The following is a 23,030-nucleotide window of genomic DNA, read 5'->3' as shown; positions in this document are numbered from 1 at the left end:
CTCCTCCTCGTGTTCGCGTTATTCACCCGATCCGGGCTCCGACTGCCCCTTCTGTACCTTGGGCTTGGAGACCTATCTCACTTCCTTGCTTTGTTTCTCTAACTTGTCTGCAAAGTCGGTTGTACCTCTGCCATAGATTGTTCTATAGCTTTAAACGATTCTGCCAAAGCAAAGACATCTGCTAGGGTAGCCAGGTCTTTTCCTTGTAAGTGCTTCCAAAAATCCGAACCAACCCTTAGTCATGCGATCAAGAAACTTTTCAGGGCTTCGTCTGATGCTCCCCTCACGCTGGTAGATTTAGCGTTAAACCTTTTGAAGTACGATGTCAAGCTTTCATTTTCCCTTTGCCTAACATTGGAAAGAGTTGTGACAGAGGGCGCATATCTTACCGCGGCTTGGAACTTGGTCAAGAACAGAGCCTTCATCTGATCCCAGGAAGTGATCACTCCTGGCCCGAGCTTTTGAAACCACTGTTGGGCGCTTTCTCTAAAGGTTGCCGCCAAGAGGCGGCATCGATCCAAGTATGGGACTTGGTACACATCTATCTCTATATTAAAAGGACCCAGGAATTCCACAAGATCTGAGTGTCCGTGGAAACAGAGATCGCTAGTAATGTTGCGATACCCGGCCGGCAACTGTGCCTCTCTTACTGCCACCGAGAATGGGGAAGGGATTTTGAGCTATGGTCGTCACTCTGCCTTCCAGGTGGTTAAGCAGCCTTTTTAGATCTCCCACATTGAAAGTTCCCACACCTAGAATGGTCTGCATTTGAGGCTGCCGACCTTGGGGTTGCACTGGAGGTACCTCTACTTGGTTCCCCCTGGAGGGGCTTGATGCTGGTTCGTGTTCTGGGCGTCTTCGGGTATCACTATTACTTCGGGGTCCCAAATTTGATCTCTCCCATGATTTTCTTCTTGACCCTGACCGCGGCCTCGAGCCGTCCCACGATCATAGTTTTCCACATCTCCGTGATCATCATGTTCCGCATAGTTATAGCCGTCTGCTCGATTATGCCAGCGGGAATCAAGGTGGCCGCGGTAATTGTCGTGACGGTATCCATCTAAGTACCTACCTCGACCTCCACCTCTTCCCCTCCATTGAGGCCTTCTCCAACGATCGCTTCCATACCCACGACCATATCGATCTAGCGATCTGCGGGGAGGAGCTCTCTCATGATCACGGTGCCACTCCCGATTTTTCTGGGAATTCAGGGGCACACACGTTGTATCATAGGGCGTCACATCTCCACGATCAGCTTCTTTTTTCCATTCAAGCAATAACATTATTAAATCATCATCACCCAAGCGGATCCCCAAGCGATCTTTCAAAGCTGCGAAGCCCCATTGCTGATTCTCCGCCATCGACTCCGCCTGTCGGCGTTCCTCGAGACTACGTCCAGACCGGTGCGGATGGGTGGCTCCATGGTTATCGATCCGCAGAATTTCCCGACCATCAGCATATTCCTCCACTAGCTCGATGATTGGAGACGTGTCATTGGAATAGTCCAGGCGTCGTGGGGTTATCGGCACACGCCCTTCTCTGGTGCGGCCGTGACCGGCTGAGGCATCCCTATCAGTCATAGGTGCTTTTTCAGGTGCATTAGTTGCACGGCTGCGGCGAAGACCCCTCCTGGTCTTGCGTCGCTCCATGGTGCTCAACCTTAAATCGAAACCATTTAAAGCATCGCCCATGCGATACATTTGTTCTAACAAGTCGGCGTTGCTGATGAGCACAGGCGGCTGTCCCCCAACATCCGGAGTAGGACGGTCAGTCATCGGCGGAACGTAGGGTTCATGTTCATAGCCGTGATCAGAGTCTTCCTCAGAACTTCCATCATAAAAACTTCCATCACGATATTGAGACATCCTTCCTCGTAGATGCAGAACTTGAATAGCCCCTCCTTCTGGCGCCAATTTGTTGACGGAGGAATTTGGGAGCAACAAAGTTTGAGGTTCGTAGCCAGAATTAAGATTTGTGATGACGGTTCTTTGTCGGAAATGTGAACAGTAACCGGTGAATCCGATGAACAGTATTCGTCGGAAAAGATGAACAGTGTTTGGTGGTGGTGATTATTGGGGGCTGAGATGGAAAAGATGAACAGTGTTTGGTGGTGGTGATTATTGGGGGCTGAGATTGCTTAGGGTTAGTGGTGGCTCCTTTGTGCTCTCGCTTCTGACCCCTTACAATTTGCCTACATACCCCTATTTATAGGGGATCAAGCCCACGTAGTTCTTGGGGAATAAAAAACCTAATGGGCTTAGATTTCTTATCCCGAGACCCAGTAGGAAACCTATTGGAAACCGTCTTCTATTAGCTTTAGGAATGTCCGCCGATGAGGCCCAACCACAAAGGCCCAAGGCTCGTCCGCGGCTTCAAGACGTCACAGATTAGGCATCTCCCTGGCCAAGGATAACCCTCTGCTACCAGTTGTTTCTCTAGTCTACGGACACAGGTATAGCCGTGGTTCACCCCAAATGTTGGATTCATCCTTGTCCCCTGATAAGGACCCCCTACCAGATTGCAGGACAAGTGATCCCAAGCTTTTGGGTGCAAAGTGCAAGATACTCCAAAGTCTCCCAACGAGGACACCCGTTGACTACAGAGACAGAGATCCCAAAGAACATACCAGATTTCACCTCACATCCCCAATGAGGACACCCATTGACTACAGGAGAAGACCTTCAGTCCAGGCATACCCCTGGAGGTCTCTGACCACAGACACCGCATTTCCTGTAGATGTGCTACAGGAAGGAGTTCTTTAATAGAGTACCTGCATCAAATAGGTTAGTAATAATAATCTCCATCTTCCTTGAATCTTCCAAAGAACCCGGCCAAGCAGTCATGTTTGAAGTTTTCAGAAGGTCTTTTGTTCCTTTATGGCGCGCCCTAAAACTTACCATAAGAGGAGATTCGATCAGAAAATTCCCCACCTTTCCTTAGTAACTGGGCGCGCCTTCCCCTTATGCTGAGGGCGCGCCCCCTTATATATGGGGTCAAGTAATAGCAACTTCATCAACCATCAAAACATAGGGCGCGCCTTTCATACACACGGGGCGCGCCTCCTTTCCTTCCGCAAGGCAGATAACCTTATATGTTCCTTAATTTTAGGCATTTCTTCCTCAATTTTGACTATTTTATCAATCTCAATCTGAATATCGTTTATACCAATTTTTGGGCATAACACTGATCTTTCAACTTTATAAAAAAAATTATGATGAGAATTTGGAGTAGAAGCTGAATAAAGTAAAAACGGCAAAAGAAGAAAGAAAATTAGGGATGTCAACAACTAGTAGCACTTCTTGTTGTGGATATTAAGTTAGGCTTAGTTTGGTTCGGGCCGGACTGATTTGTTTTCAACTAGAGCAGGTTGAATTTTCACCATATTTTCTACCTCAAACGCAACTAAGTTGGAGCTGATGAAGTAACAATTAGCGAACATCCGTTTAATGTTGACAAAAGTTAGCATTTGTGCAAGTTTTTTGGTTCAATAATTTAAATGCGAACACTTACTAGTTAAGCAATTTAATTGCAATTTTTCTGATTTGATGGCCCAATTGCAAGTTAGGCTTTGGTTCAATTATGTTTTTCCTGAGTTAGAAGCTATGAATTTTATAGAGATAATCTCTTACTAGAAGAGTTTTAGAGGACCATCCTTTGATGTTACACGTCCTAAGCTCTACTTAAATTTTAGTGTAACATATCAAATATATTTTGTAAAATTCAGTTTACATAGTCATAAAATATCATTATCTAGTATGCCACTGGTGATATCTTCTTTGTAGTTAACATAATTGTCGAATCTTCTAAAACTCTAGTGGCCTGGTGATCTGAACTAGACTCATCTTGTAATTGCTATGCAAATAAATGGTCCATGTCACCCACTAAAGTGTTTTCATAATCCCTTGCCTAAAAATATTGCTACGTAATGAATAACACAGGGGTGAATGTGTTTTAGTGTTTTTGAGTTTTTCTTGATTTGTTTATAGTGGTGAACAAAATAAATTAAATCTTGTAGTGAAATGTGTTAATACTGAAATTAAGCATTTAACAATAAAGAATACGGATCCTCAAAACTCAATTAATTTTATATTAAAATTAAGAATGTCTTGCTAAAAAATTTCTAGGCTCTTTGATAATAAAGCGCTTAGCTGTTTCCTTGAGAGAATACAAAATTTCTGATCTAAATTGTTTTTTAAACAAAACATCCAGTGTTTACTTTATAGAACAGTAAACACTGGTTATTACACAGCATGTGTTGAGTGACATTTATGACATTTTATTACGCTTAGTAAAGCTTTAAATTGGTGTAAATGTACTCAAATTGTTGGTGTTTTAATGTGTTTTTTGTGTTATTGCATTTTCAGGCACTATCTAGGTAATCAGGTGAATTAACATTATTTTGGTGCTAATTTGGTGTTAAGGTGGTGTTGGAATAAAAGCTCGTGGGAAGCCGACTCAAATCAGCAAGAAAATGAAGAAATCAGAAGTTGATCCAGGGAGTCAGCGCGCTCTGTGATGGCGCGTGGCTGCGCCCAAAGTCCAGAAACTCAGCGCGCCCGCGCAGGTCAAGCGCGCGCCCGCGCCAAGTCTAATTCAAAGAATTATGTTTCTACTCTGATTTTGATCCAGAAGACTTCTAATCTGATTTTGTTTATTATTCGTTTATAAAGACTACGTTTATTATACCATGCTTTCATGGGAACCCACGGTGATGATCAGTCCGATTATGGGTTAATCGTTATCGTGGGGTTCTAGCAAATTTATTTATGGATTTCTTTAGTAAATTTGTTTTGATGCCTTAGTGTGTGGTGATTGTATGATAACCTAGTATTGGTTGTGCTTATTCATCTTATGAGCTTCATGAACTTATAAGATAGTGTGTTAATTCTTAATGAGGCAAAAGTGAATTTAAGGGTTCAGAACTTGCCATGCTAGCATAGGTTCATGTGTTATTGTTATGCATGATTCGTAGGTAATTTTAACCATCTTATTTGCCCTATGTAATCATGATAGATAACTTGCACATTAAACCGTTATGTTGTCAAATTCTATAAACATATAGGGTCTTAATATAATTGGTGTCTATTCAGCTTTTATCTATTTTGTGGATGTCTGGTAGTATGGTATTCATACAATAAAAGTTGGTGTTTATCAGTTTCGTGTTATCTGATTAGTGTCAACACCATTACATGCTAAGGTTAAGAATAAAAAGACTATTAAATGACGTATTTAATGAAGTTAGAATCCCATGTTTGTCAATAATATTAATTCATCCATTCTTATTGCTTTAGTTATAATTGTTAGTATAATTCTTAGTTATAAAACAAACTCAATTTGTTATCATCTTAGCATTGAATAATATCCATATCATTGTTGCATAAGTGCATAAATTACAAAGTTAACCTAAACCAGTCTCTGTGGTGCCGCTGTCGGGGACTCGGTGTTAATTTTTTAGTTATGTGTTTGTCATCAGTGGTCGTTAAAGTTCATTGACTCAGACATTATTGCTTATCAGTTTCCTTGTCTTATTTAAGGTACTCTAGCGAGCGTGTATGCATACGCGTTTGCGGTCTCACAAGAGAACTCTGGATAAAGCCGAGGAAGAAGTTGTAGTGGTTTGAAGGGAGGTTTTTAAGGACGAAGAGAAGATAGAAGAAGAAGAGAAAATCGAGGAACCAGTTTTAGTAGTGATGGGAGATCAACCATAAATTCCTAAGGCTCTGATGGAGTATTCTCAGCGTAAGATCAATAATATTCAGTCAAGCATCATCAGGCCAGCCATCTCGGCTAACACTTTTGAGATCAAGTCAAGCACGATTCAGATGATACAGAACTCAGTTCAGTTTGAGGGTTCTCCTACTGAAGACCCCAACATGCACATCAGGGATTTCATTGAGATCTGCGACACCTTCAAGTTCAATGGTGTAACTGAAGATGCTATCAAGCTGCGACTCTTCCCCTTCTCTCTAAGGGATAAAGCAAAGTGCTGGTTACATTCTCTACCACTAGGGTCTATCACCACTTGGGAGGATCTTGCTCAAAAGTTTCTTACTAAATTCTTCCCTATGGCGAAGACTGCTGCAATCAGGAATGCTCTTACCCAGTTTGCTCAGCAAACTGGAGAATCTCTGTGTGAGGCTTGGGATCGATATAAGGAGATGCTAAGGAAGTTCCCACACCATGGCATGCCTGATTGGATGATTATAAACTATTTCTACAATGGACTGGGTGCTACTTCTAGACCCATGCTCGAAGCAGCATCAGGAGGAGCCTTGTGGGCTAAGAGCTACAATGAAGCTTATAAATTGATTGAACTGATGGCTGCTAATGAATATCAGAATCCTTTCCAGAGGCTGACTCAGGGAAAATTAGCAGGAATTCTGGAATTGGATGCAGCAAATGCTATAGCTGCCCAACTTAAAGCTTTGACGATGAAGGTGGACACTTTGACTAATTATGGAGTTAATCAAATCAATAGTTTCTGTGAGCTTTGTGCTGGTGCCCATGAGACTGATCAGTGTGCTATATCTAGTGAATCAGCTCAGTTCATGAGCAACCTTCAGCGATCGCAATATCCTGTGCCAGCCACTAATCATCCTAACAACCGCAATCATCCTAATTTCAGTTGGAGCAACGCTTAGAATGCGGTTGAACAACCTTATCAGCAGTACCCAGCTAAACAGTACAACCCCCTGGTTTTTAGCAACCGTAATATGCACCAAGGAAGCAACTTCAGCTACAATAAGCTAATTAAAAATCTGAATTATAGGAGTTGAAGCTTATGTGCAAGAGCCAAATTATTTCTATCAAGACCTTGGAAAATCAAATTGGACATTACCTAGTGACACTGAAGTGCCAGGAAAGAGGAAAGCTAAGGAGCAGGTGAAGGCAATCACTTTGAGGTCTGGAAAGGTTGCGAATCCCGAACAAACTCAAGTTTCGAATGAAGAAACTGGGGCTGAAGAAAAAGTAAAGTAGCAGGAAGTAGCAGTGGAACCAAGGAAGACTATTGTTGAGCACACTCCTCCTGAGGGTAATAAAGGGGAGAAACAAATCTATCCTTCACCACCTTTTCCTAAGCGACTGCAGAAGAAAATGCTGGATAAGCAATTTGAGAAGTTTCTGGAGGTGTTCAAGAAACTTCACATCAACATACCTTTCGCTGAGGCTCTTGAGCAGATGCCTAGTTATGCAAAGTTTATGAAGGGTATTCTCTCTCGAAAAGTGAAGCTAGATGATTTAGAGATTGTCGCTCTCACGGAGGAATACAGTGTTGTGCTGTAACAGAAGTTGCCTCCGAAGCTTAAAGATACAGGAAGCTTTACTATTCCATGCACTATTGGAAAAGTGTCTTTTGATAAATATTTATGTGACTTGGGAGCTAGCATCAATCTAATGCATTTTTCAATCTTCAAGAAGTTGAACTTGTCTGATCTAAAACCGACTTATATGACTTTGTAGTTAGCCGACCGTTCTATTACATATTCGCGAGGAATTATGGAGGATGTCTTGGTCAAGGTTAATAAACTCATCTTCCCTGATGATTTCGTAATTCTTGATTTCGAGGAGGATAAGAAGATTCCCATAATTTTGGGAAGACCTTTCTTGGTGACTGGATGAACCTTGATAGATGTGTAGAAGAGTGAGCTTACAATGTGAGTGTTGGATCAGGATGTAACTTTTAATATGTTCAATGCTATGAAATTTCCTACAGAAAATGAGGAGTGCTTAAAAGTGGAGTTGGTCGATTCTATGGTTACTTCAGAACTTGATCAATTGCTAAGGTCTGATGTCTTAGAGAAGGCCTTATTGGGGAATTCAGATAGCGAAGATGATGAAGGTGAAGAGCAATTGCAATATCTGAATGATTCTCCCTGGAAGAGGAAGATTGAGATGCCTTTTGAATCTCTTGGAATGGAGGAATTGAGAAAAGCTCCTAAACGCCCCAAGCCATCTACTGAGGAAGCTCCCACTCTTGAGCTTAATCCTTTACCTGAATATTTAAGGTATGCGTTTTTAGGTGATGCATCTACTCTGCCTGTTATTATTGCATCTGACCTTTCCGGTAGCAATGAAGAGAAGCTTTTGTGGATTCTAAGAGAGTTCAAATTGGAAATTGGATGGTGTATAGCAGATATTAAGGGAATCAACCCTTCTTATTGCATGCATAAAATTCTGTTAGAGGAAGGTAGAAAGCCTACACTTTAGCAGCAAAGAAGACTTAATCCAATCATGAAGGAAGTAGTGAAAAAGGAAATTCTTAAGTGGCTAGATGCAGGGATTATTTATCCCATTTCTGACAGTTCTTGGGTGAGTCCAGTTCAGTGTTGACCAAAGAAGGGAGGAATCACAGTTGTTGCTAATGAGAAGAATGAGCTCATTCCTACTCGAACAGTCACCGGATGGAGAGTTTGTATAGACTACAGGAAGCTGAACAAGGCCACTAGGAAGGATCACTTCCCTCTGCCTTTCATTAACCAGATGCTTGATAGATTAGCTAGTCACGAGTAATATTGTCTTCTGGATGGCTATTGGGGTTATAATCATATTTGTATCGCTCCAGAAGATCAGGAGAAGACTACCTTCACTTGTCCATTTGGTACTTTCGCCTTCAGACGAGTTTGATTTGGTCTGTGTGGTGCACCAGCCACATTTCAAAGATGTATGATGTCCATCTTTTCTGATATGATTGGCCAGAATGTGGAGGTGTCCATGGATGACATCTCTGTATTCGGCGATTCTTTTGATAAATGTTTACAGAATCTTGGATATGTTCTCAATTGGGAGAAATGTCACTTTATGGTGCAACAGGGCATTATTCTTGGGCACAAGATTTCTTGTAAGGTTCTTTTAAGGTGGACAAAGCTAAGGTGGGGGTCATTGAAAATCTATCTCCATAAATTTCTGTTAAGGGAATTCGCAGGTTTTCTTGGTCATGCGGGTTTCTATAGGCATTTCATCAAGGACTTCTCTAAGATTTCAAAGCCATTGTGCAGTTTGCTAGAGAAAGATGTCCCTTTCAAGTTTGATGACAAGTGCCTCGCAGCTTTTGAGACACTAAAGAAGAGTTTAATCACGGCACCTATCATAACTACACCTAACTAGATTGAACCTTTTGAGATGATGTGCGATTTAAGTGACTATGCATTTAGAGCAGTCCTTGGGCAGAGAAAGAACTACATATTTCATGTGGTCTACTAAACTAGTAAGACCTTGTATGGTTCTCAACTGAATTATAATACTACGAAGAAAGAACTGTTGGCTATTGTCTATGGTTTTGAGAAATTTCGATCTTATCTACTTGGGACTAAAGTGACAGTTTTCACTAATCACGCTGCAATATGTTATCTCGTCTCAAAGAAGGACTCGAAGCCTAGATTGATTAGATGGGTTCTTTTGCTTCAATAATTTGAATTAGAGATCAAGGACAGAAATGGGACAGAAAATCAAGTCGCTGATCATCTCTAGCGTTTAGAAAACCCTAATGCTACTTCACTGGACAAAACATTGATAAATGAGTCTTTTCCCGATGAGCAGCTGTTTGGAGTGCAAGAGGAAGAACCGTGGTTTACAGATATTGTGAACTACCTTGTGAGTAACATCATGCCTCCTGACTTATCATATGCTCAAAGGAAGAAGTTTCTACATGAAGTGAAGTGGTATATGTGGGATGAGCCGTTTGTTTTTCGACAAGGAGTTGGCCAAATCATCAGGAGATGTATTCCTTACAGCGAAACGGGGGGATCTTGCGAGATTGCCACTCAACGGCTTATGGAGGACAGTATGGTGGCAAAAAGACAACAACTCGTATTCTTCAAGCAGGTTTTTTTTGGCCAACCTTGTTTAAAAATTCTCATCAGTTTGTTTTAAAATGTGATCGATGTCAACGTGTGGGTAATATGTTTAAGAGGGATGGGATATCTCTTAATGTGCTTCTCGAGGTTGAAGTCTTTGATGTTTGGGAAATTAACTTCATGGGGCCATTTGTCTCATCTTGTAACAATCAGTATATCTTGTTGGCAGTCGATTTGTGTCGAAATGGGTTGAAGTTAATGCGTTTCCAATGAACAATGTGAAGGTGGTGCTTAATTTTCTTCAGAGGAAGATATTCACAAGGTTTGGAACTCCAAGAGTCATAATCAGTGATGAGGGGTCATATTTTTGCAACCGCAAGTTCAATGCTATGATGCAAAGATATAATGTGAATCATCACATTGCTACGGCTTATCATCCTCAGAAAAATGGTCGAGCTAAGGTGTCTAACAGAGAGATCAAGTGCATCTTAGAGAAAGTTGTGTGTCCATCGAGGAAAGATTGGTATTTGAAGCTTGATGAAGCTGTTTGGGCTTATAGAACATCATACAAGACTCCATTGGGAATGTCGCCGTTTCATTTGGTTTATGGTAAGGGGTGTCATTTGTCGGTGGAGCTCGAGCATAAGGCGTATTGGGCTTTGAAGAAATTGAATCTTGACTTGAATGCAGCTCGAAAGAAGCGGATGCTTCAATTGAATAAACTCGACGAGTTTCAACTTCAAGCTTATGAGAATAATAAAATGTATAAGGAGAAAGTCAAGAGGTGGCATGATAGGGGACTAGTGCTCAAATCATTTGTGCCGGGATAACAAGTTCTTTTTTTTAACTCTCGTCTCCGTCTTTTTCCTGGAAAGTTGAAGTCAAGGTGGTCAGGTCCCTTCATAATCAAAACTGTGTTCCCACATGGAGCGGTAGAAATTTTTTAGAATGATCCGGGCCAGGCATTCAAGGTAAATGGTCAGAGGTTGAAGCATTACTATGGTGACACGGAAAACCGCGAGGTGGTTAGTGCCGTTTTATTATCCATTTGATCTCAAGTTTCTACGTCGAACTAACGATGTAAAACAAGAACTTCTTGGGAGGCAACCCAAGTTTGTTGTACATTAGTAGGTAGAGAAAGCAAGAAGAAAGGAAAAAATTGCAAAAAAATCAGTAAAAGAAAAAAATTCAGGGCCAACTTCAGTAGCCAAGCGCGCCCGCGGTGATCTAGCGCGCGCCCGCGCTGTTTTTCCAGAAGGTAAGCGTGCCCGCTCTGTCCTACCGCGCGCCCGCGCCGGGGTCCCGACTCAGAAAAAATAAAAACAGCAATTTTGAAGAGAAAAACGGGATTTTTGCTACAAAATCAATTTCAAACTGAATTTTACTCTTCCATATTCCAAATTTCCCTCTCCAAATCAAACCCATTATTGCCACAATTCCCATAATCAATTCCCACTTCTATTTCATATCTAATTCTTTTCTCCGCCTATAAATACACACACTTATAAACAAACTTCTCCACCATATCACAAATTCTCAAACACAAAAATCTCTCAAACACTTAGCTTTTATTCTCTCTTATTCAATCCCAATGGCACCTAAGAGACAAAGAACTCAAGTAGGCAGCAACACCATCGATTCTTCATCTGTGGGTGGTGTGAGGCCAAGGTTTTCTACTCCTGAGGCTGAAGAAGAGTACACAAGGCTTCTACCAAAGCCTATTGCGAAGGATCGAGGTTTTCTGCCATCGAGGAAGGATGGTCAGTTGTTAGAGATGATTCTGGAGATGGGCTGGGATCCTTTTTATGAGGCTCCCGCTGCTGTGCCCATGAGTGTGGTGCGAGAGTTCTATGCTAATACGAAGATGGAGAAGAATGGTTTCACGGTGGTCAGGGGAATGACTGTGGAGTATAGTGCGGATGCAATTAGGAGGATGATTGAGTAGTCCGCGAGGAAGCCTGGTCAGGATACTTGGAATGATAAGACTCTAGAGGACTTTAATCTGGATCTGATCGTTGCTACTCTTTGTGTGCCTGAGAATCACTGAAAGTTCAAGAAGGGCACAACTCACTACTCCACGTTCCTTGCGTCATGCATGAACAGGTTTGCACGGGCTTGGAACTTATTTATTTGTGTTAACATCATGCCATCATCGCATGTGCATGAGATTATTGTGGAGCGTGCTCATCTGCTTTGGGGTATTCTTCAGGGCGAATATATTGATTTGGGGATGGTTATATATCAGGGGATTTTGAGATTTTTGAGAGGAGGTACTATGGGTTCAATATCCTATGCGTTCGTTATAACAAAGTTGTGCATGGCAGTTGGTGTTCATTGTCCCGCACATGAGCAGCTTCAGCTTCCTAATGCTCCTATCGACAATTCTACGCTGTTGAACATGACTGAGTGGTATGGTGGCAAGTCCGATCCTAAGGGGCTTGATTACTCATATGATCATCTGCCAGGAGGACGTCCAGCTCCTCAGTCATATGCTGGTGGTACATAGCAGGCTAGCAAGGCGGCTTGGAGAGCTGAGTTGGGTGTAGAAGCTGGTCCATCGCAGCAGCAACAGGAGGAAGCAGGGGCAGAGGTTGAAGCTAGTTTGAGTACGACCCAGTATAGGCGTCTAGAATGGAAGATTGATGCCATGCACAATATCTATAGTCGGTTTGCACGTGATCTCACCCAGGCACTTGGGACAGCTTTCAGAGCCACAGGTATTGACATCCAGTGGCCAGTATTTGGTGAGGACTCTGTGTATCCACCTCCAGACACGCCTGATACTCCACCCATTGAGGGTGATGATCCTGATTCGGAGTAGGTATGCCTGATTCCTTACTATTACCTTCACGGAGGACAGTGAATATTTTAAGTTTGGGGTAGTAGTTGAAGGAATATATTTTGTGTGAGTCGCATATAGTTTGCATATTCATGATAGTTTAGTGCATGTAGTTGCATATTTTTCCATATAGTAGTTTTTTATTTTTTTTATTTTTATGATAGTTTGTTCATGTAGTTTCATGCATTTACATAATAACATGATCCCTTAGATAATTTTTCCAGTTGATTTATGATATTGATGCTAGTGTAGTGATGTCGTATTTAGTGATGTTAAGTCTTATTGAATTGATTTACATGCTAGAGACAATTATATTTCACTAAGTCTTATAGGTTGCTAAAGTACTAGATCATGGTCATGGTTTGTTTGTTTGTCAAGGTTTAATTGCTTGTTTATATTTAGAATTTAGGATATTCTCTTAATAATAAAAGACATGGATATTTAAAAATTGGAGAAATTTAGATTTCATTGCTAGTTGTGTTGGCTAGGTGTCAAATGGCTAGTTCCGGCTCATATTTATATGAGTAGTCTAGGGTTGGATGAGATGGAGCGAAACACACTCATTCAGAAATTGTTGAAAAAAAGAAAGAAAAAGAAAAAAATGTATGTGTTTTATGTATAATTGATCACGAGTGGGCTCTTTAGTACTCGAGTTATTAAGTTCTTAGGGGACTTTGTGCCTAGTGACCTAAGGCTTTTATAGTCTGGGATCCGCTAACCTAACGCTCGCTACATGGGTACTATTGTATAAGTCTTTTGTGGACCTCACTCATTGCACGATCAAATAAGCATAGTTTTGTTATTTTGTTGAGAATAAAAGCGTGAATCCATGTAAAACTCCGACATAAGAATTGAAGTGTTAAAAGTTATTTTGAGTCTAGTTTTTATTCTATTTATAACCTTGCGATTGCCTTAATGGATAGTGAGTCATGATTATTGATCTAGTTGCGATAGTATGTCTGTAAGCAGTTGCATACACGCACGTCTCTGGTTTGTAGAGTGATTTGTGAGGTTTGATTGATCTTTATGCGAGTAACTGCATTTTTTGAGATGTTGCTTGTTGATTGGTTTAGTTATTCTATTAGGGATCGTTGCATTCATTTAGTTGCATTCATGCATTTTTATTTCTTGTTCTTTGAGTCTGTTTATGCTTGAGGACAAGCATCAATTCAAATTTGAGGGTATGTTAAGTGGCATTTATGACACTTTATTACGCTCACTAAAGATTTGAATTGGTGTAAATGTACTCAAGTTTTTGGCGTTTTAATGTGTTTTTTAGTGTTTTTGCATTTTCGGGCATTATCTAGGTAATCAGGTGAATTAACATTATTTTGGTGCTAATTTGGTGTTAAGGTGGTGTTGGAATAAAAGCTCATTGGAAGCCGGCTCAAATCAGCAAGAAAATGAAGAAATCAGAAGTTGATCCAGGGAGTCAGCGCGGCCGCGCTGTGATAGCGCGCGGCCGCACCCAAAGTCCAGAAACTCAGCACGCCCGCGTTGGTCAAGCGCGCGGCCGCGCCAGGTCTAATTCAAAGAATCCTGTTTCTACTCTGATTTTGATCCAGAAGACTTCTAATCTGCATGGGGTTGCTATATATACATAATTAAGTTCATTTTTCAGAAGAGACACAACATAGCACAAGGAGAAGGTGTAAAGAAGACCGTTTTAGCATAATTCAACCAAGGCGAAGAAGACCTAGTTTTAACTTGTGATTCTTTGTTTAAGTTGTAACATTGGATGCTAGTTTTCTTATTCTTGAACCTGTACTCTTGTGTTATACTTTGTTTATTATTCGTTTATAAAGACTAAGTTTATTATACAATGCTTTTATCGGAACCCACGTTGATGATGAGTCCGATTATGGGCTAATCGTTATCGTAGGGTTCTAGCAGATTTATTTATGGATTTCTTAGTTAATTTGTTTCGATGCCTTAGTGTGTGGTGATTGTATGATAACCTAGTATTGGTTGTGCTTATTTGTCTTATGAGCGTCGTGAACTTATAAGATAGTGTGTTAATTCTTAATGAAGCGAAAGTGAATTTAAGGGTTTAGAACTTGCCATGCTAGCCATAGGTTCATGTGTTATTATTATGCATGATTCATAGGAAATTTTAACCATCTTACTTGCCCTATGTAATCATGATAGATAACTTGCACATTAAACAGTTATGTTGTCAAATTCTATAGACATACAGGGTCTCAATATTATTGGTGTCTATTCAGCTTCTATCTATTTTTTGGATGTCTGGTAGTATGGTATTCATACAACGAAAGTTGGTATTTATCAGTTTCGTGGTATCTGATTAGTGTCAACACCATTACATGTTAAGGTTAAAAACAAAAATACTATTGAATGAAGTATTTAATGAAGTTAGAATCACATGTTTGTTATATATATTAATTCAACCATTCTCATTCCATTATTTATAATTATTAGTTTAATTCTTAGTTATAAAACAAACTCAATTTGTTATTCATCTTAGCATTGAATAATAGCCATATCATTGTTGCATATGCATAAATTACAAAGTTAACCTAACCAGTCTTTGTGCAAACGAATCTGATTTATATCTTATACTACTTGCGATCACATGTACTTGCGTGAATTTTTGTTACATATTGAATTCTCAATGATCGAAAGAAGCTCAGGATCTGGTTGTTCGGGTGGCATCAGTATCTGATATATCATCAGGATTTGATACATCATCAGTATTTGTATGACATCAGTATTTGAAGCCAGTCTGCTTAAAGGATTTGTTCTGTTACTTGTAATGTGGAACAGATATCTTTTACGTCTGAGTTATAGGACTTTATCTATTCAGTTAAAGATATGTATCAGTTTCAGTTAGCTTTTCATAATGCATATCTTAGATTGATTTATTATAGCTGTGTAGTATATAAACACAGTTTAGGTCATCACTTAGGGTATCGATTTCGAGTATCATTCGACCTAGCAGCTCTCAAGAACATCAGTATTTCTTGAGAGGATTTTGTAACAGTTTTTATCAGAAATATAAAAAGCTGTTATATTTTATTACTTTTTCGAAATATTTATACAATTGTATCCAACCCCCCTTCAATAATTGTATCTTTACTGGGCAACAATTTGTATCAGAACTCACTAATAAATTTACAATCAGAAATGATCTAAACATGTCTCTGAACAAGTATGAAAGCATTAAAATTCCCATTCTGAAAAAGGCGGAATATCCAACATGGAAGGTAAAGATGCTCATGCACCTGGAAGCTACAGATCCAGATTATCTCGACATAATCGATGATCGACCCTTCATGCCAACAAAATTGGTGCCTGCAACTCCCACTGTTGCTGAACATTATCAGCTGAAGGAGAAGACTGAGTGGACACCAGAAGAGAAAGTAGTTGTGCTGAAAAATGCAAAGGTAAGAAACATTTTGCATAACAGTCTTGATTCGGTGATGTCAAATAAGGTTATAGCCTACATGACTGCCAAAGAGATCTGGGATGCTCTTGAAACTCAATGTCAAGGAACCATGGCCATCAAGAAGAATGGAAGGGTTGTTCTGATTGAAGAATATAAACACTTTGAGGCCAAGCCTGATGAAAGTCTCACTAACATCTATGACAGATTTCTGACCCTGCTCAACAATCTGTCTTTGGTGGGAAAGGTATATGATCGAGAGGATTCAAACACCAAGTTTTTGAGAGCTTTGAGTGAATAATGGGAGACTCAGACTTCAATCATACGACATCAGTATGATCTGGAAGTAATTATTCTGGATGAAGTCTGTAACACCCCCAAATCCGGGTGGTCACGAGTTCCATTTCCCTTAATAACACCCAATCTTAATAAACAATCAACTACTCCGTACTGTGACCCCACAATAAACACACACACCACAAGTTATAGTCTCAGAGATGAATATCCAAAAATAACACGAGTCATTTTATTCCATAATTATATGCCATTACACCATAAAAGGGTTTCTGAATAAATTTACATTTCTTTGCCATTATTACAATTCATAAAGATACATAAGTCTGGTACATCAAAAGTTGAAAGCCTAGCCTATTGGTAGTTCCTACCTCAGCTACAGCGACATCAACGCCTATAGGAAACTGCGGAACGTTTCCTATCCGCTCGCGAATTGGGAGCTTGGTCATGTTCATCTTGTCCATCTGATGTTGTGTGATGAAAGAAGAAAGCAAGGGTGAGCAACAAGCCCACCGAAATAGTATGTATAGTAATTTACAATATATGAGCATTCTCATCGTACTCAAGAAAGTCTTGGTTAAGAAGAAATGAACCAAGTTGATATCTTAACGCGACCAAGTCGCAAAATATTCAGTATATACATATATACTTTTCAAAATCTTTGAAATACTCTGCCAGGCATAATATACACAGAGTTCTAGTTTATAAATGTATAAAAATATCGTTGCAAGGTGATCTCATATATCTAACCTTGTCTCAACATTTTTCTGAAAACCTTTGTCATTCATAAGATAATCATTAACTAGATATAAGTTGAAAAGATGAAGTTACAAGATACTCCAATATACTTATATCTTTTCCGAATACTACTTGAACTACCACCATTCAAGTTATAATTAGTTCATCCCATAGATGAAGCTACACGACCAAAACTTATAGAATTAATCTTTGAAATATCATCAAAATGAAATGAAGTTACGAGATACTTCATTTGATGAAAACATCATTTTAAAAACTCGACCCTGCCAACACTTAACAATCGCCCAGCCGTAGCCTTTCTATCGAAGTGCTCTGGGTAGTGTTGCAGAAATATCCAATTGGATGATGAACTCATTACGGGATTTTGCCGCGCCAGGAAGACCACTCACGATGATCAGTCGCAGTAGTGCAACCCCACCATTTTCTACATGTAGAGGAGAACCTGTCGGATTTACTTGTCAACCGAACACTGGACTCCAAAGGAATGAACCTTAGCGGAACTTCCAGGCCATTTGGGCCAATAAATAAGGCTGGGTCGGCGCCACTCGACCACTTACGCCACTCCTAGTTCAGATGAAATCCATGACTCTGAAACGTAAAGCTCGTCTCCCCTTTCCCCAAGTAGGAACTTGTTGATACGACTCCACCAAGAAGTCGCATCTAGTTGGAAAGAAAAACTCACCGATATTTCCCAGGCGATGCCTGTTAATGGATTAACTTATTCCAAGAATTTTACTTCCCGAGTGTTGGGTAAGTAATCAAAAACTCTTTTATCAAAATAGCAACCTTGTTGCGAATATAAAAAAAATACATCACGGAGCCGGATCCCTCAGATTTTTGAGCGAGTATTTAAATCCCCTTCAAACGGAAGATCATAAATTTGAAAACGAGTTTCGGGATCCGCTCTAACTTTTAAATCATTTTGAAGACTCGAAAATATTTTTAAGAATGTTTGGAGTAATGTTGATTTAATAAAATAAATCAGTCCCGATATATTAGAAAATATCTGAATATTATTATTTAAATAATATTCCCATAAGGATAATCCTTATAAAAATAATCGAAGTAGAAGTTTTAAAACTCATACTTGAAATTATTAATAAATAACCAAAGATATACTTATACGAAAGTACGATCTTTATTTGAATAATCAAAAATAAGTTTGATTATCGAAACATTATTCTTTAATAAAATAAAGAATATTATTTAATAAATAAGCGAAGTCATAAGTCCTCAAATGAATATTCAAAATAATATTCATTAAATAAAATAAACGAAGTCTTAAGTCCTCAAATGAATATTCAAAATAATATTCATTAAATAAACTAAACGGAGTCATAAGTCCTCGAATTAATATTCAAAATAATATTCATTAAATAAAATAAAGTTATCGAATAAACCTTATTCGATTAATAGTTTTGAAAACTATATCTATATATCTATAAATATATATATATATATTATACTCGGGAACATCGACTCCCAGTTTAGAAATATGTTCACCTTTGGGTCCCCTATACTAAGGGTATACGCAATTACTGCTTATCTCTAGCATAGGTATTATGCAACGATAAGCATTGAAATCAACAGATAGATATCAAGATTACGAAATAGACATGCATATATCCCATATCAGCATGCTCCAATATATCGCAAGATTTTCAAATTAACCATCATGCATCTATCACAAGATAATGCATACACATATACACATCACAACAACAGTATAACAGGTAGAAAACTTGCCTGAGCGACTGGGGGTGGTGGTAAAAGGTCTGGGACGAGCCTGGTAACCTATAAACAACATATAAGTTGGAATTAAACCAAAGTCGCGTAAGAATCTACACTTTAACCAACTAGACTCTAACGCTCGATTTTGCGCTTAACGATTCACTTAAGTCGCTCGAGACCCTCGGCTCCACCATTTTTAATAAATTAACCATTACGAATTTTAAGGCAATTCTTTCGCAAGTACTTTACCAACTTCCTAATCCATATTACGTAATTGTTTCGTAATCCAATTTGTCTTTTAGGGGCCTTAACCAAGGTTTCAAAGCAAGGTGAGGGATAATGGTTCATTTGCGAAACGCCCTTACTTAAAACGGTCGTTTCTCTTAAACCGTACATCGGATTCAAGCGAACCACATATCAAAACGAAGCTCGTAACATGAACTATCTAATCATGGCAATGGTCAGTTCATGTCAGTGAGTGTTCTGGTGCAAAATTTAAGCACAAAACAGTCTAAGGTAAATCGGGCATTACGACGACTATGTTTACGCGATTACCAAAGTTTAAACTACTCCAATCAACCACAAATCAACCACAAATCAACCCATAACCACCAATACCACCAAACTTCATCCAAACCTTACTAACTCAGTCCATAACCTCATGATTTTTCCAACTTATTCAATCTCAAACAAGAGCTACTAACTGTACTTAAGGTTCATCAACCAACAACCAAGATTTATAACCCAAAATCATTATAATTCTAACCAAACTCTAAACATACAAGAATCATGCTCTCATGAACTATAACAAACAAAACCAAACCTAATACTCAAAGTAAAGCTAGGGTTTGGAGGTGTTATACCTTCCTTGGAGTGATTAGAGTAGCTAGGACGTCTTAGGGAGACTCCTACAAGCGTGATCTTTCCAAAGAAATCAAGAACACAAAGTTAGGTTTTGAAGTTTCTAAAAGTCAGATTGAAAGAACTGTCAAAACGAGGGTCTTACCATGCTTATTTGGACGAGACTTGTGAACAAGAGTTGTAGGCCATCTCAATACATTTCCAAAGAGCTATAGAACATACTATTTGAGTGAGTATTGAAGGAGATATGGTAGTTTGAAGTTGCTGCTCTGGTTTTGGCCGAGAGCTTTTGTTCTTGGAAAGCAAAAGTGAACTTCTAATTTGTGTTTTGTACTTTTGATTTGTTTTTCTTGGTTGTTTCCTTTTGTTTTGCTTAATTACCTTTTAACCATGGTAAAATTTGTGTGGCTTGTAATCAACCAACAATCCCTCCATTTGTCATGCTTTTATCACCATGTCTATGTCATCCATTTGCCACATGTCTCTTCCTTGTGGTTTGATGATGTCACAATCCTTGGTTTCTTGTACAAGCTTGTCTCTTGGTCACTTATTTGTTTTACGGTTCGCTTAACTTTCGTTCTCGTTTATCGTTTGAGAGATCATACCCGGGATCTTATAACTTGGGTTCCCCTAAACCCTTTTTAATAATTTATATTCCTTTTATGATCCTCTCTTATAATCCTTGAATATAAATCCTTTTAATCATGTCACCTTATACCCAATTCTTTCGGTATCTGGTGGATTTTTGGGAAAAATCAAAGTGTTCGAATTTGGATTCTGACGATCTTTACATACACTTATTTACTTTATGGAGTACTAATACGATCTTAGAATTTCTATAACAGTACTCCTATATAGCGTGTTCTGATAATTTTCCTTAATCAGCATCATCAGCAAAAGTTACTATTCATCCGTGTTCAAAAAAAAATTTCCAAAAATTGGGGTTATTACAGTCTCCCCTCCTTAAAAGGATTCCGTCCCGGAATCAGATAGAAAATGAATAGGGATGCTCTCTTAGCATTGCACTTTCTAAGTCTCATGTAAATTTTCCCATATTGTGGTTCTACCACCAAACTCTGTCTAGTTTGATAACCCTTCTCCTAAGCACTTGTTCCTTTTCGATCTATAACCCTTTCTGCTTGCTCCATATAGGTTACGTCTGGTTGCATGCCTATGCGCTCATATGCCCCTATTTGTCTGGCATCCGAATTATACTTCCTTAACATTGATACGTGGAACACGTTATGAACTTGCTACATGTTCGGGGGTAGGGATAGCTCATATGCTAACTTCCCAATACGTCTTAATATATCCAAGGGTCCAACAATTCGTGGGCTTAGCTTTCCTTTCTTTCCGAACCTCATCCATCCTTTCCAAGGGAATACCTATAACAGCACTAGGTCCCCTACTTCCTATTCTTTGTCCTTTCATGTCAAATCAATATACTTCTTATGTCCATCTTGGGCTACTACCAGCCGTCCTCTGATTAGATCTATTATATCCTTGATCCTTTGGATTACTGCGGGTCCAAGCATCTTGCGCTCTACAATCTTCATCCTAACATAAGAGAGATCGACATATTCTTCCCTCAAGGTTCTCATAAGGCGACATCTCGATAATGACATATGATCTATTGTCGTAAAAAAACTCAATCCGCGATAAATGATCATTCAAAATTCTTTCAAGTCTATTACACAGACTCTCATAATAGCTTCTAGCACTATAGCTTTTGCTTCTCAATACTCCTTCTTTTCTTGTTCGTAGTCATTAATATCTTCCGTGCATAATACTATACTGGTTACACTTTTGCTCGTTAGTATTCTATAACCTTTTAATAACCGTGTCAACCTTAGTATCATGAACGCGTTAGATTCGGAATACCATCGTACTGATACTACTTCCTTTAGCTGCTTCCATCTTCGAAAGCTTGATCTCTCGTATAGAAGTAAAAGATTTTATTGAGAGATCACTATGATCATGAACACTTGTTATATTGCATAGTTAGTACAGAAGGTGGCCAGCCTTTAGTACTTGACAAATAATTAAACAATATGTGGTATCCTACTAGGCTTCTATCACACAGATAGATAGTCATTCGGCAATACCTCCCCTTCTGGAAGGGTTGTTCTTCTCAGCTTATACAAAATGAAAAGGAGAGAAAATAACGAATTGAAGAGAATTGTATATGAAAAAATACTGCAACAAATATCTGGCTTGGAATCTACCTCTGAACTATAGAGGTTTTTCATAGGAGAACAAAACATATGTGTATATATATTTATCAACATCAAGTATTATAGCATCGCATTTAACGTACCAGAATATTTACTATTCCTTCCATCATTCCATGGATCCATGCTCTTGCTCGAGCTCATAAACACTCACTTTTGAAACTTCCTCGACATCGAAACTCGAATAAGGGATTTCATTTTAGACATCATTGTTACTAGAATTCTATGCTTGCACTGCAACCTTCCTCGTATAGTAATACGACTCTCTATTCATAAGAGGGAATAAATATATAATATGTAAATACTCCACTAGGTAGTCTATCAATGATAACTTATATATCAACACGACCCCATTAGGGGTACTCAATCTCAACATCCATTCCAATACAACTCTCACGGCTGTAATCGGCTCATTACTCGCAGAATCATTGTTGCAATACTATGGTCCACCACTGACCTACTGTAGTCATTCATTTTCTATGAAATCTTAATAGCTAACCATACGGAGTCCATACATGTCGTATCGAATTCTTCCAAGGAGGAAACATAATCACCATTCCATGATTCATGAAGAACACTCCTGAACTTGGTGTACATATGACATCAAGCAGATAAAATTGCAGAAGAGTTTCAATAAAAGCAACGATAGCAGGCTAATACCATTATTAACCATATTTCTTTATTGGGAGACATGAAGCTCAAAGGTTCATTTAGTCCTTTCGTAACATGCTCCTGGCTTATCTCAAGATAGGACCTTCTAAGATAGAAAGCCCGCTCACAGCGATTACATGAATTAAATCTTTACCAAACTACTATTACGGTTGAGTACCGCGCAGTCATCAGAAGGAATGTGAATCTTTCACACCATAATACAAGCTTCACGGAATTAACCATTATCACTGTATTCCTTTGGCACGAGCGCCGATAATTGTCCTCTTACACTTAAAGTGTTGGCCACCTCTTTGGCCTTTCCTGATAGTAAAATTTCCTTACAATCAATGTCATTTTAACCACCTCCAACTAAATTTTCTACCTCATTTCAATCACTGCTTATGTGAAAATGCTTCTATTAAGTCCTGGTGAGAAAAAAAATTACCATTTTTCCATAAGTCATTGCC

At 39.2% G+C, this 23,030-nt stretch overlaps 1 non-coding gene across 1 annotated transcript; it reads right to left on the bottom strand.

The window, feature by feature from the left end:
• Positions 1-6,080: 6,080 nt before the first annotated feature.
• On the bottom strand, positions 6,081-6,187 carry LOC141682334 (small nucleolar RNA R71). Its single transcript, XR_012559736.1, has one exon. It is a non-coding gene; the product is annotated as a small nucleolar RNA R71 (small nucleolar RNA).
• Positions 6,188-23,030: the final 16,843 nt, after the last annotated feature.

This window comes from Apium graveolens, chromosome 8, assembly GCF_009905375.1.
Source record: "Apium graveolens cultivar Ventura chromosome 8, ASM990537v1, whole genome shotgun sequence".
Classification (NCBI taxonomy): Eukaryota; Viridiplantae; Streptophyta; class Magnoliopsida; order Apiales; family Apiaceae; genus Apium; species Apium graveolens.
Note: the sequence above shows the minus strand (reverse complement) of the source record. Positions and strands in the feature narration are given on the sequence as shown.